The sequence below is a fragment of the Bemisia tabaci genome, chromosome 1 (assembly GCF_918797505.1).
Source record: "Bemisia tabaci chromosome 1, PGI_BMITA_v3".
Classification (NCBI taxonomy): Eukaryota; Metazoa; Arthropoda; class Insecta; order Hemiptera; family Aleyrodidae; genus Bemisia; species Bemisia tabaci.
In genome coordinates this window covers 48,033,037-48,053,528 of record NC_092793.1, presented here as the reverse complement: position 1 = coordinate 48,053,528, position 20,492 = coordinate 48,033,037, and the positions used below count along the sequence as shown (strand labels likewise).

The 20,492-nt window shown below is 40.6% G+C and overlaps 1 protein-coding gene and 1 long non-coding RNA gene across 5 annotated transcripts in view; one reads left to right on the top strand and one right to left on the bottom strand.

Annotated features, from left to right (window-relative positions):
• The window catches only part of Ca-beta (Calcium channel protein beta subunit), a 328,761-nt gene that overhangs the window by 145,110 nt on the left and 163,159 nt on the right, over positions 1 to 20,492 (bottom strand). The gene's annotated exons all lie outside the window — the stretch shown is intronic.
• The window catches only part of LOC109038883 (uncharacterized), a 31,450-nt gene continuing 29,041 nt past the window's right edge, over positions 18,084 to 20,492 (top strand). The window contains exons 1-2 of one of the 3 annotated variants that reach the window (XR_011900189.1): positions 18,084 to 18,291; positions 19,298 to 19,618. This is a non-coding gene — a long non-coding RNA (uncharacterized lncRNA). The remainder of the gene's footprint in view (positions 18,292 to 19,297; positions 19,619 to 20,492) is intronic. The other 2 variants (XR_011900190.1, XR_011900188.1) reach the window with 2 other exon arrangements.

Below are 20,492 nucleotides of genomic sequence, written 5' to 3'. Positions count from 1 at the left end.
TCCGGCCTGGCATACTCCCGAATTAACTGGAGATTTTGGATACTTTGTTTTCCACCTGCTCCCATTTTTTCCCAACTTGCATGTCCTTTTTTCTCCCAGAGTAGAGTAAGGTTTGGATGAGCGTTAACATCTCTTTCAAAGGGATCCTGGAAAGCAATATGGAGCTGTCTAGAGGGTAAATATCTCATAAACGTTACCTACTTTAGCTTCAGCCCTAACACGGCAGAGTAGATCTCTACGTCAAAAATAATATGCAACTTTATTTCGGGGTACAAAGGGACAACAACGCCGGTCAGTATCCAATATTTGTGGATCCACGGGACGTCTTGTTCTACGGAGGTCCTATTGAAGTAAATGTTTTAATTTATTCTACTTTATTTTGTCCGGTGAGTTTTCGAGCAAGTTTCAAGGAATATCTTATTCACAGAGGAAGGAGAAGCAACTGACAACAATTTTTACTTGTCATGGGCCGACTAATAAAGTAACCAACACCGCGAAAAATCGCCGAGTGGTAAAGGGAACGGTTGGACAGAGTAAAATCTAGTGCGGGTATTAAACATGTCTTTCCCTCAATTGGGGGGAGCTCCTGCCGCGCAGAGCCGGATAGAGAAATTGTAGGATTGAATTCTAGACATGTTTTTTCCAAACTAGTTTCCGAATTAGGAAATCTAATGAGCGGATATTATGTATCTTCAAATTTTTAATCAAGGAATGTTCTCTCATTTTCAAACAACAACTCAAAAGTTACGATGGAATGTAACATTTAAGGATAACTCATTCTTCCGCGGTTAAAAAATCTCATTGTGTTCGGGCCAACTTTTGATGACACTTTGAGTTCGTGCCTTAGTTGAAGTTAAACGAAATTCATGCACGGATCGAATATAAAAAGTAGCCTATTTCCACCTGAAATCAGGAAGTTGGCAACATAATGCTCTCTCCACTTGAACCTATGAAAATGTATCGACTCTCAGGGGGCCGATCTATTCCGACAAGAATCGATTATTCATCACAGGTTTAAACGGAGAGAAAACAGTGTTGCTAGTTTGCTTGATCCGTCTCTGCCTGAAATATTTGCGGAGCGATACGACTATAGGGTTTTTTTAAAAGCAGGAGTTCTTTTATTCTTATGAAGCTATCATACTGCATAAGTGAGTCAACACTTGAGCAAACGTATAAAAACTTCTTTCGAGCAGTTTTGCCCTCAAATTACTTGAAAACAAATGATAAAAGGTTTTAAACTCAGCTGATTTCGAAACCAGTTTTTCAATAAGACTGAACCCTCTTCGCTCCAGTCGAGGCTCAGATTCGGATTGTAAAAAATCTTGAAAATATTGTAACCAACTCATTTTCTGCCTTGAAATGGACTTAGCGCGGGTCGCTACACGATGCCTCATTTATTTATCTCGTGAGCATGCGCAAGAATAGGTCAGAATGTTATGGCACGCCCACACATTTTGAACCAGGGAACTAGTTGGCGTGACATAAATCAAACTGCATGTCCAAAAATGCAATTTGTTCTCGCAGCAAAGCTTTCGGAGCCAGGAAATCCTTAGACTGAACATTAGTTTATGCGCTTCCATTCAAATCAAACTCCTTTTGAAACAAATTTTCTGAAAAAGTTTCAGTTCATCACCTCAATAATAAAGAACGGAAACGGAAAATATGAAAAAAAAAAAAAAAAAAAAAAAAAAAAAAAAAAAAACACCAAAAAAACACCAAAAAAACATGATAAGATAAGTATTGAAAAAAATTCCTTACAGAAATGCCTCCAGCCTCTTTTTAGAAAATGGCCAAACATGTCCGTGGCTCGCTGAGAAAACCCTCTTCAATCTCATCTCCAACGATTTTCGGACCACTAAAAATTCGACCGCGTTTATCAGAAAGGAACCAAGCCACATCAGCTGTTGCCAAATTCAACTGGGCGGTTTAATTTTTATCGAAAGAACATTTGTGCAGATTCCTATAAAATTTGTAAGGAGTTTTCTCCGTACTATGCAGAAAATTCCCTGAAATTTGCACAAAACTTAGCCCAACTTTTTTCATGTAAAAATTTAAATTGTCCAATTAAATTTGGCAATAGCTGATGTGGCTTGGTTACTTTCTGCTTAACGCAGTCCCGTTGTTCCAACAATGTAAATCTGACATGCCAAGAAAAACCGTGCTGTGAAAAAAATTAGATTAAAACGAATGTCAAAGCGGCAACGCTGCGCCGTGTAGAGGGTGCACGAAATCATAACTGGGCCAGTGGGTATGGACGAAAAGTAAAACATTGCGCGGATAAAAATCGGGGCTCCTTGAATGCGCCGCCGGGAAAACCGGTTCCTTGCAAAATGCAGTTTTATTGAACATTTGCATTCCCTCCGCCTCCGCCCCCCACCAACCGCGATGAGAGATTCGCATTTTAGGTGTTGTGATCATGATCCTTGCAGTTGCCGGACCCGCCTTGCCCCCGCCCACGAAACACCTTCCCCTGTTTCCCTTCTTCTCCTCCTCCTTCTTCTTCTTCGTTCTTTTTTTTGTTCTTGTCAGTAATTACTTTTTCAGCAAGGTTTGGGCCGAACTGGATTTGAATTAATGCAGCCTGCAGTCGTGGTTGTCAAATGAGCTCCGTCGGTAATTTTAATTCTTGCATATTTGGAAGGTGGCGTCAAAGGCAATTTTTCAGGAATGTTTTCGGATTTTTCTTCTTCTTTTTTTTCGAAGTGAAGTTCGGGTAGTATGTACGAGCTCAATGTTGCTTATTTTGAGCCTATATCGGAAAACGCATCGCCAAGAAAGCTAACAAGGATGGCGTCTGAAAGTATTTTTCACGATTCAGCAGCTGTCATCGATACTTGAGATCACCCTAAAGGAAAAGGTAATTTCCAATCATAAGGATTTTCAAAAATGTATTAGGTTTGAAGCTTATGAGAAGCTTAACAAGTGGTTTGAACCATACCTGTGGAAAATATATATGTCCACCCTAAATGTAACAGAACTACAATAATATGGATACGGCAGCTAACACATTCAAAGCACATATATGTTAATTAATTGCAATGTGAATGTAGACATCACCATTCTAAGCTTTGAAAGATCAAAAGTTCATCGCAACGAATTTCCAAAATGTCTTCGTATTTTAATCGTCTTATCAATACATCAAGAGCGTTTTCCAAAATTGCCTCACAAGATAACTCGCTGAAAAGAAGATTATAAGCGCGGATGTTGAATCATCGTGTTTTTCTGACTCCGGTGTAACATATGCGAAAAACAACCAGCGATTTGGCAGCATTTCCTAATGTAACAAGGTGAAAAATTTCTCCCGTCTTCACGTGGCGTCAATTTTTTTTCTTCTCTTGTTTCTCTCCCTTTCTTCACAATGTTATGTCCTCCTCTTTTCCTCGGATGGGAAATTACATCGCATTCCACTCCATAATGCGCCTGAAACTTCGCCGCTCTGGCGTAAGGGCGTATCTCAATTGCGACGTGAGCCTCATCTTACGTTCAACTCCATGCTTCCTGGGGCTCACACGAAAATCAATTTACGCCCCTACGACGGAGGAGCGACTAAAAATGAACTGTCTCTTCTTGCGGCGGCTCCGATCAATTTTCGCTGATCATTGCGCTGGATACGACACGGCGGGGGAGGGGGGTGGAAATTGAATTCAAATAATACGTACTGAGACTTTTTATTATGTCCATTTAATTTTGGGCGTGTTCCTCGCCCTCTATCATTCTCAATTTTTTGTGCATTTTATGCGGATGTCAAACATGTTTCACTTCCAACTTGTTAATTTGCCCGACGAAGGGCCTCTTTGAAATGGAATTGTGAGAATATTTGCATTTAGCATTTCGCAGGCTACGAGAAATTGGATTAAACGCCTGTGTGTCATTGCCCTTAGGTTCCGTGAGAAAATCTCTTCGTGTCATTTTTGGAAAAGCAAAATTATGGCAAATTTACACCCTAAATGTTGTGCTTGAGGAGAGGATATTGTATACTCTCACCATCATCACGACCACAATGAGGCTTCCGAGAATTGCTAGAAAATCAGCTAGCGCCCTTTCTGAAATTGTAGTAATAATGAAATTCATCAGGAGCATTCACACGTAAAAAGTGTAACATTTAGCTAAAATTATGAGGAATCTCTTGTCCCCCCGACCGCCTGAAAAAAAGGAAAAAGAAAAAGAAGATATATAGTATCACCGTTGGTGTCTTTGGTGAATTTCACGTCATTTTCAGAAGATTTTATTCAATGAAGGGCTCAAAATATTTTCAGCGCGTGTTATACAAATATTTGTTAAATCTCCATGTCCGAACATCTACCACCAAAAACACACCTCTTTACGGCCTAAAAAAGTATCCTGTCTCTCAGCTTGATCCCCTGATGGTTTGTTCGAGAGAGGGATATTCCAGTTTTTGGGGCCTAGTACTATAGACCCGAGAGCAGGAGAATTTCATTAAACACATGAATATTGGCAGTGAAACTGTTAAAATGATCATTTACTCCCCTTTATTTCAAAATCTCCTTTCAAATTTCATTTCATCAATAGGAAACAAACGAACACGAATTGCTTGAAATTTTCGAAATCTATTTTTGCGCAGGTAGAAGATTTAAGGAAACAACGTTGAGTATATTTTCACTTAAAAATAACTTATGAATGGAGGTCCGTGGCGTTGCAAAGCGAGACATGCAGATTTGCAGCTTGCTTCATAGATATTTTTATTGGGCAAATAGTTTAAATTTCGATGAGAGAATCAGTAACGTGTTGCTGAAATCCAGAGTCATGTCAAAATCAATCGCGTCAAGTAACCTGTTTTGCTCTGAAAGTCGTTAGCGGAAGAATCAATACATTATCCATAGAAAAATTAGACCACATCGAGTCTAAACTCACGCACATTCTATAAATGTGAGCGTTTTGGGCGGCCGAGCAGAACCATAACAGTGCACTCCTGTGACCTACATACTTTCTAGAATGCGTTATGCGTTCTCAAGCCTGTCATCGTTCATGTTATCTTTGTTCGTTTCATATTTGTCATGAATTATAAATGAGCTTTCAAAGCTGCATGAAAAGACAAAAAAGCTCGGTCGTCCAATCGTCAGATCCAGCGTCCTGGGAGAGCACTCATCATGAGTATTGCAACCAGTCTCGTATCGCAATCAGGATGATACATCGGCCCCTAATGCGGGTATAAAGGCAGGAACAGCACTTGGTGATTTTATCTTAGCGCATTCTTTTGTCCATTTTTGAGACGCGACTCAGCGTTACGCTACTTTGCCAGGTTTTGAACAGGATTAAAACATTGCGGTTAATGCATAGATACGAGTGATGATTGAACGACTTCATCTAACCGTCCACGGACAAGCCAAAGCAATATTTTCCAGTTTAAATTTTAACTCAATATTCTGCTTCAAGCATTAATGTGCCTCATTCTCCGGATCTTTACTTCACCATTGCACTACCGCACACAATACATCCTATTCAATGGGCCAATTCGAAGAGGTATTTCTACGCAGTGAATCGCCCTAAGCCTCCTCTAGCCCTTTTCAATTTTTTTCAAACAAGGGAGAAGCACATACATTCGTGGAACCATAATTGATTATTCTAAATACATGTACTTTCCCGTTAACTGGTAAAATTAACGCTAAATAGTAAAAATATTGGGGAGAAATCAACGTTGCAAAACATTTGCGAACTGCTGGTGTATTGCTTTGGCAAATTGTAATTCACATCGGCGGCATATTTTTCGTCTCAATAAAAAAAAAAACTTCATAAGCACGATCTCAACCTGGAGCGCCTTCGTTTCCTTGTGATACCGCACACTTTGCCACGTTGTCTGTTAAGTTGCCTGTCCGATTCAAGCCACCAGCGCCAGTGTAACAGCTGTCATGAAGTATTGAAAAGAAAGAAGCGTCCATTTCAATTGAAGACAATACAATTAGTACTTTCTTCTTGTTTCTTCATTTCTGAATTCAATATTTTTCTGTTCATAACTATCGCCTTGGAGAATTCCCGGCAATCGCTGATTGCCCGTGAAAAATACAGCTGATCCATCGGTTATACAGCCATTATTTCAGAAGTGTGACAAGCTTTGCGGTGAATCGAATGATCAGCCGTTTAAACCTATGGAAAATCCTCCAAACTATTGGAATTTTCCGGTATTCTTTGCGCAAAATAATGCAAAATTAATCCCTCCAAGCTATAGTACACTCTTCCCTTTCTTTCGTTTAGAGAATATTTTGCCATGCTGCGCCGTTTTGCATATCCATCATAATTTCAATAATTGACTTATGGTGATAATTCAAATATTCTCATTAAAATCATTCAAATTATTTGATAATTAACCAAAAAAAAAGTGAAAGGATTGGGGAAAGGGACAGTTGGATATCTTTCAAGTGAGGAAAATGTGACAAAATTGGCAACACCACAAATCGAGATACATGATTATGTAGTTTGACTAGGTACACAAGGTTCACAAGAAACTCGACAGCTAAAGTGCGAAAACAACGTATGCGGTGTTATAATCTCGGCTCCTCGTTTATTTTTTTCAACATGTAGACTTTAAATCTTGAAATTTTTACAGAAAATTCTGCAAACAAACAAGAAAAACCAAGGAACTTTTTAAGACATTACGTTCAACAAATTTCCGAGGGAATAATGAAGTGTGACAGGAAGACTGCAACCTCTCAAACGGAGATACGAGGGTCTCGTACTTAAGCCATCGAATCGAATAAACTCCGGCACATGAGCAGGAAAAACTGAAAAAGGGATCGACAGTAAAAATTAAGCTCTGTAAGGACCGTAAATAGCCACTCCTCGGCATTTATCTTATGGCATCCTTCAAATTTTTCCCAGCGAATTTTGCCGAATTTTTAAGCCCACACTTGTTGAGAATTTAATTTTTCGGCCCAGCGATCAGCTTTGCTCTTGCATTCCATGAAGACTGATTTGCATTTGTACCTAAACCGGCTGCTGCTACATGAGTCGAGTTTGGTTTTATGAGCATAATTGGACAATGTTACTCCGAGAAGAGCTGTATATACTGGCACTTCGTCCCGAACTTTGGATGATGAATGATTGATGTATGTTTTTAGGAGATTGCTGCTGTGCAAGGTCCTTTTTCGAGTGATTTCATCTGATTATGAATTCAGCGTTACTGTCCCGGATCCTTAATAAAAACCTGTTTCTGGAGCTTCCAAAAGGAGAATTGCTCATATCGTCGTTTCTCTGAAGAAAAAACGTAACTGCAATTCAATGTTGCCAAATATCCCCTCGCCAATCATGTTTTTACAAGATGAATTTTGCGCATTTCCATCTGATTTTTCTTCTGATTTTGAGCAATCAACAGACACATTTTGGGGAAATGGTACAGGCATAAATTCATGTAGAAAAGTGAATTGTTGGAGTCTAATTTGCAAGCTTGTAATGGAGTTGCGTTCTTTTTTCCAGGAAACGACGATATTGTTGTTACTCTATAGAAAAAACGTAACCACATTTAAACGTTGAATTTTCTGATTTTTAATCATACAGGGTTATCCAAAAGTCACTGACCACCCCTGTAACTTTTTTCCAAATTGAGATAGAAGTTTGAAACTTTGGGAATGTTCCTCGATCTAAGGAAGCGACTTTTGTTCCCCCCAAAATTTTGGGGGGCTGCCCCCCTTAGGGGGGGCGGGGGCTAACTTTTTTTTTTCAAATGGCAACCCCCCCTTTGTAATACCTCATTCGAAAGATAATACAAAAAGAAAATTTTTGGCGCAAACCGCAAGTCAAAATGTTCATTTTTGACAAAATGGCGGCCGGTCAAAGTTCAAAATGGCAGAAATTTGGCATCTCTGTTGTTTATGGACGGATTGGTGGGAAACTCGGAATTCTAGGGTTTTTCGAGATGAGAAAAACGATTCTGGCATTGGTTTTCCAGAAAAGTCAGTCCTTTTCAAAATGGCGGCGGTCAAAATGGCGGCCTCGAGCGGGAAGTGGATATTTAGGCTGCATGTCGTTGGATTTGCATGAAACTTGGTATCTGGGGGTATTTCGGCACGAGAAGAACGAATCTTTCATTGGATATCTGAAATTTTGACAAATTCCAAAATGGCGGCGGAAAAATTGCGGTAAATCAGTTTTACGGCTGTTTACCGATGGATTTGCATGAAATTCGATATCCTGGCGGTTTTTGGCTGGATAAAAAGCAATATTTCATTAGATTCTTGAAATATCAAATAATTTCATGCAAATCCATCGGTAAACAGCCGTAAAACTGATTTACCGCAATTTTTCCGCCGCCATTTTGGAATTTGTCAAAATTTCAGATATCCAATGAAAGATTCGTTCTTCTCGGGCCGAAATACCCCCAGATACCAAGTTTCATGCAAATCCAACGACATGCAGCCTAAATATCCACTTCCCGCTCGAGGCCGCCATTTTGACCGCCGCCATTTTGAAAAGGACTGACTTTTCTGGAAAACCAATGCCAGAATCGTTTTTCTCATCTCGAAAAACCCTAGAATTCCGAGTTTCCCACCAATCCGTCCATAAACAACAGAGATGCCAAATTTCCGCCATTTTGAACTTTGACCGGCCGCCATTTTGTCAAAAATGAACATTTTGACTTGCGGTTTGCGCCAAAAATTTTCTTTTTGTATTATCTTTCGAATGAGGTATTACAAAGGGGGGTTGCCATTTGAAAAAAAGGTAGCCCCCGCCCCCCTTAAGGGGGGCAGCCCCCCAAAATTTTGGGGGGACCAAAAGTCGCTTCCTTAGATCGAGGAACATTCCCAAAGTTTCAAACTTCTATCTCAATTTGGAAAAAAGTTACAGGGGTGGTCAGTGACTTTTGGATAACCCTGTATAAGGTCTTATTACGGTAAGGAGCTATGCAAGCTGCCCCGCCTTGTTACGCATCTGTGACTCAGGCCTGCAGCCCCCCGAAAAATGTATAACCGTTTGTTCGACCCGAGTTTCATAGTGAATTTTGGATGAACAATTGAACATTCTTCAGTTCGGAACTACAATTTCTGGCTCATCGGTAAAAACACTTATGTGTGTCAGGGCTGGATTCACCTACTTGCCGCCCATGGGCCGCCTGTATTTTGCCGCCCCCTTCTCATTCGTTTTGAAACTCGATAAAAACCATCAAATGAACGTGCCAGCGAGGGAGGGGTGCATATGCATAAGACGCATTTACTCGTGTTGAACACTTTTTTGGGGAAAGCCCTGTCAACACTACTAGCAAAAGTTCACGGAACTTTGCGCGAAAGTTAAGTTCCATAAACCTATCTCTGTGTGGACAAAGCCTTCCATTCATAAGAGATGAACGAAAAAATTATGAAAGAACAAACATAAATATGGTTCAATGATTTTAACTTCCGCCGCCGCGCCGCGCAGACCGCTCCGTGTTGGACGCAATGCGTGAAGTATTCACGCAGTCTTGCGGGCGCTATGCGTTTCTAGCAGACCGCACTGTGTTTGTCGCAATGCGTGAAGTATTCATGCATTCTTGTAGGCGCTATCCGTTTCACGCTGACCGCAATAACCTCACTGTGTTTGATGCAATGCGTTAAGTATTCGTGCAGTCTTGTAGGCGCTAATGTGTTACATGCCGTTCGCCTTGCCGAGGGATTCTCCTTTTCATCTCAAGTCCGCGTTATCATTTCTCTCTAAGTCGCGCCGTTCTGAGCCAAATTGCGTGTTTGGTTTCTCTCGTAACTCGACTTATTGAGGGTGCTGTCTCTTGTATCACTAAGAGACGACAAAATTAAAAATTACTATACTCTCAGGTGATGAGAGATTTTATCGCCTTTTCTCGTTTGTAATATTGCTTTTTTAAAACCGATTTTTTTTATACCTATATACACGTTAAAAAATTGCAAATTTTTGCCGCCCCAAAGATTTGCCGCCATGGGCCGCGGCCCATGTGGCCACCCCCTTAATCCGGCCCTGATGTGTGTACGGAAACTATTTATGGTATTTATAACTTGTGGTACACGGTTGTTACAGGTACAGGTACAAGTTGGTACAGGCTGTTTCTAATCACCTGATTGTGAGACAGCAATTGGACTACATTTTGCAATTAGAACTTTAAAGTCTAGCCCGGTTTTGAAAACAACGTATGTTCCATTAGTTTCCCTTGGTTTCCCTATGCACATACGTGTTTTTCCAGAAGAGCCAGAGTTTTTAGTTCCAAATTGCAAAATGCAGTCCAGTTGTAATTCCTATTCGCAAAATGTAGTCCAATCAAATCGCGTCAAGTTTCATCTCCAACTTGCGCTATGCCAGCGTTACGTAATGAAGCTCTAAACGTCCTCCCCTGTGAGGCACACAAGCTCAGATCTCCCTCCCTAGAGCGTTACGTATCGACGGTGCAAGTCGGCAATCACATAAATCGGTTTGCGACGTCGCAGAATTCCTGTCATACTTTAGTTTTTAAACAGAGAACTACTCAACGGCAATTCTATAAAACTGCCGTGATTATTCTTCTCTGTGCAAAGAAAATTCTGCAAAAACACCAAGGAATTATGTCAATTTGTTCTCCTTTAAAAAATAACACAGAGGCGGAGATTTTCAGACACCGCAAACGAGTATGTGTTTGCCGACTTACACCGTCGGCATGTTATGAACGGCTGCAAACTCGATTTGTTCAGTGCAGGAATTTACGCACAAGGAACTTACGAATTATCGGCAATACCCTCGAAAAAAAAACCCCGGCGTCGTTTGTAACCTTAACCGTCTTTCCGGGAGGTGGCGTAACGTGAGCAGAGGGGGCGGGGGTGGGCCACAGCCGCTCCCCCCCCCCTTCCCTACACGAGGCAGCGCAATGAAGGAGTTGACGGGCGCGCGCTATTATAGGGGGCGGCGTTCGGCGTTCAGGAATTGACGCCCCACCGCCGCGTGACATCCACACTCTCACTCACGCCTGAGAGGGGTGGGGGGCACGCGAGTGGGGGCACACCCGTGGGGGAAGGGGGAGGGTGAGAGTTTATATTAATTGCCGCGGTGCACGACGAACTCCGCTTAACGTGACGTCAAGAAGACGGAGCCGGTGCTGCCGCGGTCGCTCGTAGTATCCTGACGTGTATGCATGTTCCGCTTATCGATTGATAATAATCGATTGATTGATGTCTTCCAATTCAAATTACGATACATTATGTACTGACAACCTATAAATTTTAACAACCAGGGAGATTTAAAAATAAAAAATGTTTTTTTTTCTAAAAAAAAATAAAAAAAAATAAAAAAAATAAAAAAAATAAAAAAATAAAAGAAGTTTAATTACACGAGCATCACAATCAATCATTCAATTACTTCGCTCTTCATTTAGCGTGTACTTAATTCACCAAGAAACTCGGTTCATTTTTACGATTACTTGAATTGTTTGACGAATCTAGTTTGAGAATTGAAAATTTTACTTTTATATGTCAGATCCAGACACCTCGAACGGGAGAGGCGTTAGGGGGGTCCGGTGGGCTTTCTCAGAAAATGTTCGACATTCAAAAGCTTCGAATATGCAGTTTGAGTCAATTTTTCCTTGAATTGGTACCAAAAAGTGCTCTGCATACTTTTCTCGTACGTTTCTTTCTTTTTTTCTTTGATTTTTTCTTACTCCCTATTTTAGGGCGAACCGGAGGGGGGGGGGGGGTTAGTAGCCCCCTCCCCCTGGATCCGCCTATGGACTGATAGGTTTCGGGATCCGCACTTTACTTTCGCTAGTGGAGTTTTTGCAAATTAAGTTAGGTAAAACAGTGCCTCGACTCCATTGGTGGATCAAACAAATTGGCGCAACATTATATTTTCTACATTTAAATATATGAAAATGTAAATGGATTCTTGGAGGGGTCTGGTGCTCCGACAAGAATCGATTATTTACCTCGAATTGTTGGATCGGCCTCTACTCTACTCTATGCCGTCATTGGTCATCATTAACGTTGAGGTTCGAGAGTAACTTTTGAACTATGGAGCAGATACCAACTGCGGGGTCTCTCAAATACATTGTCACCCTGCGGAATGCGGAATTCGGAGTGGGATGCAATAGTTGGTATTCCGGCGTTTCAAAGAGTTCAAGCCGGCAACTTCGACTTCGCCTGCGGTTAAATTAGGATGTTATCCCGGCCGGAGGACCAAAATGTCGACGTCGGAACACGTTTATTAAAAAAAACGGAGAAAACCGAACAGAAATTGGTGAAGCAAATAAAGTGAAATAATGAGGCGATAATGGTGACGGGTGATTTTTGTTTCGGGCTGATACTTGGCACGGATATAGACGTCGCTCGCCGTCGAGGAGGGGTAAATTAGAAGCAACGAAAATAAAAACATAATTCGAAACTGCCGAAAAAACGCCCGAAATGAAAATACACCGCTTGAAAATATACACGCGGACATGCATCTAATGATGTGGTACACTGAGAAAAAACTATGGTTATAATTACCATAGTGGTGTTCAATATGCACTCTTAATTAGTAGTGGCCATAACCAATAATAGTGATACTTTTACTGAAGCAATCGTAATTTTACAAAAAAGCGGTAGTAAAATTACCATTTAATGGTAAACATATTTCTATTATTGGTTATGGTAACTACTAATTAAGAGCTCATATTGAACACCACTAATGTGGTAATTATAACCATAATTTTTTCTCAGTGTATGAGAAGCATATTGATGTGTATGAAACGTGTACAACTCTTTTCTCCGATCATTTCTTTTTCTGGACCTCTAAGCTTAATACAAATAATGCATCAAAAATTATCGAGTTGGATTAATGATTTATCGGCGGAGAATACCAGGTTTTACACCCAAAAAAGGGAGCACCATTACGGTTTCACTTAATTTCATACCCAGAGCTCCATAAATCAGTGTCAATGATGTTACATTCAAAATATTGAATCTTTAAACATGCCAAGATCACATGAGATGGTTTTTGTGTGTGTAAAATAGCTTGCCAGCGATTTAATTGGATCGGTAAAATTAGATTCGAGAATGAGTCACTTGTACCTGTCACGAATAAATCCATGCCAATTATATACTTACAAATTACATACTTGGTTCAATAATTTTAATTGCTCATTTCTACGAAGAAATTGACGCAAATATTTCTCCTCGATAAACAGGACTCACTCACCGTTGTAAAGTTGTTTAATGTTTAGGACAGTGACACCTTAGCGAAGGTACTCGCTGACAAAGACAGTATTCGTAATCGTAATCCTGCACAGCCTAGTAATTAATTTTGGTTCTCAAACTCATCTCTCTTTTACGCCCCTAAATAAAACCGTATTATTATCCTCAAATGACGTCCAAAGTGACACAATTTTTGCTGGATTCGTCATGTTTAAGACTCTCGATGGACGGGGTTAGGAAGGAGGGTAAGACGTCCCAAAGGCCGAATTCCCTAGAAGGAATCAAAATTCAGAGTAAGGACACAGTCATTAAGAATTGGGAAATTTTTCTTTGAAACATCGTTTTGTTATTCAATTAAAGTTATTTGCTCCTTAACCGCCAACGGACGATTTCGACGATTTCGACGATTTCGCTGGCCGCGAGGCGGCCTTCTGGGGCGCGCGGCGCCCAGGGGGTTGCGCCGCGTAGCGGTCAGGGGGCGGAGCCGTGGCTAGACACTTTAACCAATTTCTTTTACCCAATACCTAATTGGGCCAACAAATTTTATCCAAGGTATAGTTTGGCCAAATTTTATTATCCAATTAAAAATTTAACCCACCCTTTTTTAATCCACGTTCTATGTAAGCCACAATATTATTCATTATATACATTCCTCGTGTAACAGCTGACTTGTCGGACGTTGCTAAGGAAACTTTTCAATTGCAAAATTTGAAAGCTGAGGACGAGAAAATATTATAACCTGTAAGAAATGAGTCAAAGACAAACTCCAAAATTTTTAATTAAAGTCTACATTTGAAATCCAATTTTTACTTCAAAATTTTCGCGACTTTTTTAGAAGCTTAAAATTTTTTTAAATAAAATTATAATTTAAAATTAAATTTTCTGAAATGCCCGGCGAACTGATCAACACGTCCAAGAAAAAGAAAGCGCTGGTTTTGGATGGCTTTATTTATACCGTCCACTCAAAAAATAAATCAGGAACCCGAACGTACTGGCGGTATGTCACTTGAAAGATAGTTGTAACGCGCGCTGCGTCACAAATACACCAGGTGAGAGGGAAGAACTAGTAGTTTATAAAAATGGTCGCACTAATCATTTGCATCCTCCAGATCACGTTGAAATTGCAAGAAGGAAAGTAGTAGATCGCATGAAAAAACGAGCAGCAGAAAACCCAACTGAGCCTCCCTTAAACTTAGTGCGTAGTGAAGCTGGAAAAGTAAATAATGAAGAGGTTTTAATGACGTTGCCGGAAAGAAATACTTTGCGGAGAACACTTAATCGGGTCCAGAATACACATCGGCCTCCTGTACCTGCAACTTTGCAAGAAATTCGTGTGGAAAACTCCTACACACGAACTCTCGGAGGGGGACCATTCTTGCTTCATGATTCTGGTAGGAACCAGCCTCGACGGATACTTATTTTTTCCACTGAAAGGAACCTTAATATGTTGTGTAACAGTCCAACCATTTTCACCGATGGCACCTTCAAAACAACTCCGAATCAATTTGCGCAATTATTTACTGTTCATGCCATTTTCATGAACTTTGTTTTCCCTGTTGTATTCTGTCTTACACAGCAAAAAGATGAAGAAACTTACAGAGAAATTTACCGACAACTACGGCTCCTTGCCGAAGATTTTCAATTAACACTAAATCCCCAAATTTCCATGAGCGACTTCGAATTAGCGAATCTGAATGCACTTCGTGGATCATTTGATGGAATATCAATTCGTGGATGCCTCTTTCATTTTACTCAGAACATTTTTAAGAACGCAGTGAACCGAGGTCTCAGAATACCCTTCTTCGACCTAGAGGACCCAACTATACGTAATCAAGTGAGATATCTTATGGTTCTTCCTTTCATTCCTCTGGAAGATCTGATGGAAACATATGACATGCTGGACGCGTTGAGACGATAGTTGGAAATTACGAAGAATACAAGCAGCAAAACAATGTCCGTACTTACTTGCGGGCGATTGCTAACAATCTCAAGCAAAGGGCGGATGAGACTCGGACAGACTCGGAAAGCGGCGATGATTAGCCACATCATGAACAGACAGCATGTAAAAGTATGAATTTAATTTTTCCCACAAAATAAATATTACCTTGGACCAAAAACTAACGTGGACTAAGTTAACTATTGGTTAAAAAACTATCGGTCCAAAATTTTATTGGACAAATTTCAGCAACAGACCAAACAATTGTTGGACCAAACAAAATTGGGTAAAGTGTCTGGCCACCGGCGGAGCCCCCCAGTCATCATTATTGTGTTTCCTCTTCCAAATGTCTCATTCCTCGATTGATTCGCAACTTGGCAAGGAGGTCTTGAAGGCGAGAACTCGGTTTCGGTGCAGGAGGAATGTTGTTCGCTGCACCTTCTTCATCCGCAGCACCCAGCGTTACACGATCTCGCGCTATTACACCGGATTCCCGAATCACTCCGTTGAGAAGCGCTCATGATCGCGGTCGATTCGGCACACGTGCGAGTGCACAGAGCACTTTACTCTACAATGTCCGAGCACGCCTGCATTTTAGAAGTTCGAAGGCTTGTCCGTGGAGCGCCACATACTGGCCCGTTCAAGTGTTCAACTCCGATTGATTGCTTTTACATGTTCGGATTGTTCGATTGCCCGTTTTCAATGCGCCCGCGAGCATCCGTGAAAGAGAGTGGGCATCCGAAACGCGGTACGCGCCATCGCCCGCTCTTAAGATCGCTCATGGTGTTTCTCTCCGTGAAGAAACCTGAATGCCTTTACTTCGTCCATTTATCATTGAGAAATGTTCTACCGAAACGGGAAGATCAATCTGTTCCAACTTGGACCTTTGAAATGTCCTTAAATGCTTGTATTTCGGCACCAAAAATTTTTCATGGATTCATTCTGGGAAGAGGCGACGGGGACGTCTCGTAAAGGGTTGGCGGCAGGGCGTTGACGAAGAGATCCGGAGATCTCGGTGTCGGTTGCCCGATAACCTCTGGGAAGACAGGGATGTGTGGCGTTTGGGTGTCGTAGAACGCCAGAGTGCGTTGTTAAAGCGACTTGATATAAATATATAAATTTTCTATCGATGAGATGGGGTTCTGCAAGGCACATAATAGTATTTTGATGATTAAGCTTCAAGATTAGTAAAATTTAATGAGATCCGTCCGAACACCGAGTTTTCACGTCCAATATGCAGCAACAAGGCATATGACGTCAGCCACGTATGAAGAGAGCCTAAAATATTTGCTTTAGTTACTTCTCAGAAAATGTAGTCCAATTTTTCAACCCTCCTCTAATCAAAAACCATTGTGCTTTCAATACTTTTGCGGAATTCCGTCTCTTCATTCTCAATAATTCTCATCTGATTAGCAGTGACACAAATTCCCGTGGGTTGGGCTTCGGAGCGGCCATTGGCGAAAACCCTTAGTCACCGTTAATCTTGTAAAAGAAACTTGGCGTTCAGATGGATCTCACAATTTAGTGTGAATCCGCTTCAACCATCAAAACGCGATGTTCATGACCAGTGGAGCTGACTTATTGAATTTAAATAGTTAACAATGAAAATTGCTCTTCATTTCAGGGACTGGAGAAAACAAGTCAGTAATTTTTTCCAAGTTCTTAAAATCCCAAACAAAACCCTGTAAAAATACAAACATTTTCTGGCTGTATTCATGTTCTACAGCAGGGCCGGATTTACCTACTTGCCGCCCATGGGCGGCCTGTATTTTGCCACCCCCTTCTGATTAGTTTTGAAACATCAATAAAAACCATCAAATGAACGTGCCAGCGGGGAGGGGTGCATAAGACGCGTTTACTCGTGTTGGAGACATTTTTTTCGAAAGCCCTGTCAACACTACTAGCAAAAGTTCACGGAACTTTGTGCGAAAGTTAAGTTTCGTAAACCTATCTCTGTGTGGACAAGGCCTTCTATTCATAAGAAATGAACCAAAAAATTATGAAAGAACAAACATAAATGTGGATTAATGATTTTAACTTCCGCCGCCGCGCCGCGCCGCGCTGACTGCACCGTGTTTGGCGCAATGCGTGAAGTATTCCGACAGTCTTGTAGGCGCTGTGAGTTTCACGCCGACCGCTGCTGAACGCACTGTGTTTGACGCAATGCGTGAAGTATTCACGCAGTCTTGTGGGCGCTAATATGTGTTACATGCCGATCGCCGCGCCGAGGGCTTTTCCTTTTCATCTCAAGTCCTCGTCAGGACTCTATTTCTCTCTCAGTCGCGCCGTTCTGGACCAAATTGCGTGTTTTAACTATTTGGTTTGTATCTTAACTAGAATAATTAAAGGTGCTGTCTCTTGTATCTCTGAAAGACGACAAAATTAGAAATTATTATACTCTCAGGAAATGAGAGATTTTGTTGCCCTCTCTCGTTTGTAATTTTCTTTTCTAAATCCGATTTTTTTATACCTACATTTAAAAAATTTGCAAAATTTGCCGCCCCCTATAGATTTGCCGCCATGGGCTGCGGCCCATGTGGCCACCCCCTTAATCCGGCCCTGTTCTACAGGTGTAGTTCTGTGTCTATCTCATGTGTTTTCCGATTGTGGAAGGCTGATTCTTCTACGCTCATGATATCTCCTAAACCAGTTATAACCAGAAAAGGGACACCTCTTTCCAAGCCAGTGTATGATTTTGGCGACTTTTTTACACCGTCCAAAACGACTGACGGTGATAAGTTCTAATCTTATTTGTTCTCGTCTGCCGCCTGTCAAAACTGCATTTGCTTGTAGGTGGCCTGTCGTGGTTTGCGGAGAATCGATTGATGAGCCATTTAAACATATGACAAGGATCGATTATCGGGCTGTTCGCAATGAGCACTTTAATAATAGATTCTGTATCATAGCTTCAAATGGGAAAATACAAATGACCGAATGATTCACGCCTCGCTGCTAGGTGACACACATTTTTTCCTTCAATGCAGAATGAACTTTTGAATTTGATAGAGGAGACACGAATTCACAATCAGAAGCACGTTGTCTAAATAGGATTTGAGCTTATCAACATTATGTAAATTAAGATTTTAGTTGTACTTTATCTGTGACATTGCAATAGATTGGCTGACAAATGCGCCTTGAGCAGTTTTTTACTTGGCGTGCTTCACCACGGGAGTAAAACCTTTGAAACGAATTATTCTCGCAAGAGCTGAGCATATGTTTTTTTTATGTTTTACTTCTTTTGGCCCACATAACTCATTGCGTTGCTCAGTACGTGCATTAGTCGTTCATAAAACCCCGTTTTTTAATACGCATTTTTTTATTTATTACTTAACGATTATTCCTAGCAAGATTTGCTGAAAAACTTAAATTGATTTAATTTGTAATGAGTATTAGAAATTCTGTGAAATTATCATAGCGTTTTCCGAAAATTTTCTATGATCTCTTTTTTTGAACTCACTCTGAAAGAGGCACGTGTCCATCCAATGTTACTAAGATTATGCAACTTCCCCGTTCTGTTACTCAAATATGAAGTCTCTTGATTTTGCAAAACATGATCAGAAACATTACCTCAGAATTATTAGAAAATTAGAATATTTTATGACGATAAGCATGTAAAAATAAAAGCTTCCGAGAGCAAAAAACCGCATCAAATAAAGCTGTACAGTTTTAGCAGCGTAAGATGCGCATGTAAGTGCCTTTTTCCGAATGGTTTTCAATTAGGAAACATAATGATTTTGGAATTTTCCTACACATGACAGCACACTCCACATCTTTACTAGATACTCAATTTTCTTCAGTCTAAATTAAAAATGATTGCCCAGGAATGTTTTTTTCAGAATTTGTATTTCTACGTAAATTCATGATTTTTAATGTTGATTTTCATCCTACTGGCCTTAAAATTTGACAGTCCCTGAATCATGGCAGTCGTGAAATTTGATATTCATTAACGTCATTATTATTTTTGGTTTCAATTAAAATTGATTGAAATGAAGTTTGCGTTTCAAGGCAGATTAATAAAATAGCGTCAAAATGAATACTAACTGCAGTATCCATTTCCGTTCCAGGAACAATCAGGTTATTCTTAAGAGATACAAAAGTTGCCCAATCTAAGCTACCTGCAGTATGACTCAAATAATGATTCGTTGTATTTTTAACAAGGGACGTGCGCATGGACGGTAATCAAAAGTTGAAAACGGTTTGTAGCCTCTGGTAAACATGTTTCTTTCCTTCCAAAAACGTGCAGCTAATCGAAAGTAACCAACTTTAATTGCAGAGTCGAGGAAATCGATCCTGAGCATGTCATTAGGACGTACTTAAATCAAACGGAACCATCTCCATTTTGATATGGGCCCTGTCGTCCACGTGTATTCGGATACGAGTCTCAGGGCCCAGGTTTCAGTGGAGATAGTCCCTTTTGCTTTAAATATATTCGTTTTAAATACCATCACCTCAACCAATACGTCTCGGACTAGAACAGTGACGGGAGTAAACCCCCAAAAAATGAGGGATTGTTTGAGTAGCAAATGATAGCCACGCTATGAAACGAGCATATTTGATTGCGTCAACGCTCAACGGGCGTCTACCAACTGGGCCGGTAAGACTTTAATTACGGAAATTAATACGAATAAAAGGGAAAAACTAAAACACAACTTTTCGGACGAGGTATAATTACAGTGCGAAGCATGCGTCGGTTGTAACTGGGATTTCTTCAATGTTGTCAAATCATCAGGTTATCGACACCTTGTTGAGCTTATTGAGTTACCGATCTACCCTTCACAGGTTTAAGATCCCAGATCCAAGCTAGTAGTGAACAATGCTCACCGCATCATACGACGGTGCACATTTTCTTCTTCAAATTACTTTTTGAAGTGGGACCAGTCATCTTCATTGCTCGAAATTTCATGTGATTTTTTCGGTCCCAAAATATTTTTATAGATCACTCTCTGCGTCCCAGTTTCAATAACTCAAGTCTGAGTTTTTGGTGGAATAAGGTCCCTTCTCCCATCGACAGTCACAAATGATGATTCACTGCTCCCAAATATTTTTGGATAAGCGGTGAGGGTGTCGTTTAAGAAGGGCACTTGCTACCCGCCCTCTCTTTCGCATTATGAATTTGAAGAGTATAAATTCAAATCCTGACATGTTACCTAGTCAGTTCGTTGCGCCATAAGGTGTAGTTAGGAGCGTTCTTCTTCATAAAATAATCTTTTTTTTTTAGATTTTCTGAAAATATTGGCTCCAACTTTAGGGACAAAAATTGTTAGGCTTAGCATAACGTGTCTCCATTGGTAGAGAAATACTATTGCACAATCCTAGCAGCACCTGATGGTGTCTCCTAGGTTTTGAATCTCCATTCTTCATTTGAGCTACTTACAATGCAATTTTGGTGAAACGTGATCAGTTTTAAGGTATTTTAGATGCATTTTTTTAATAGATTTCTAGTCAGTTCGTTGCGCCATAAGGTGTAG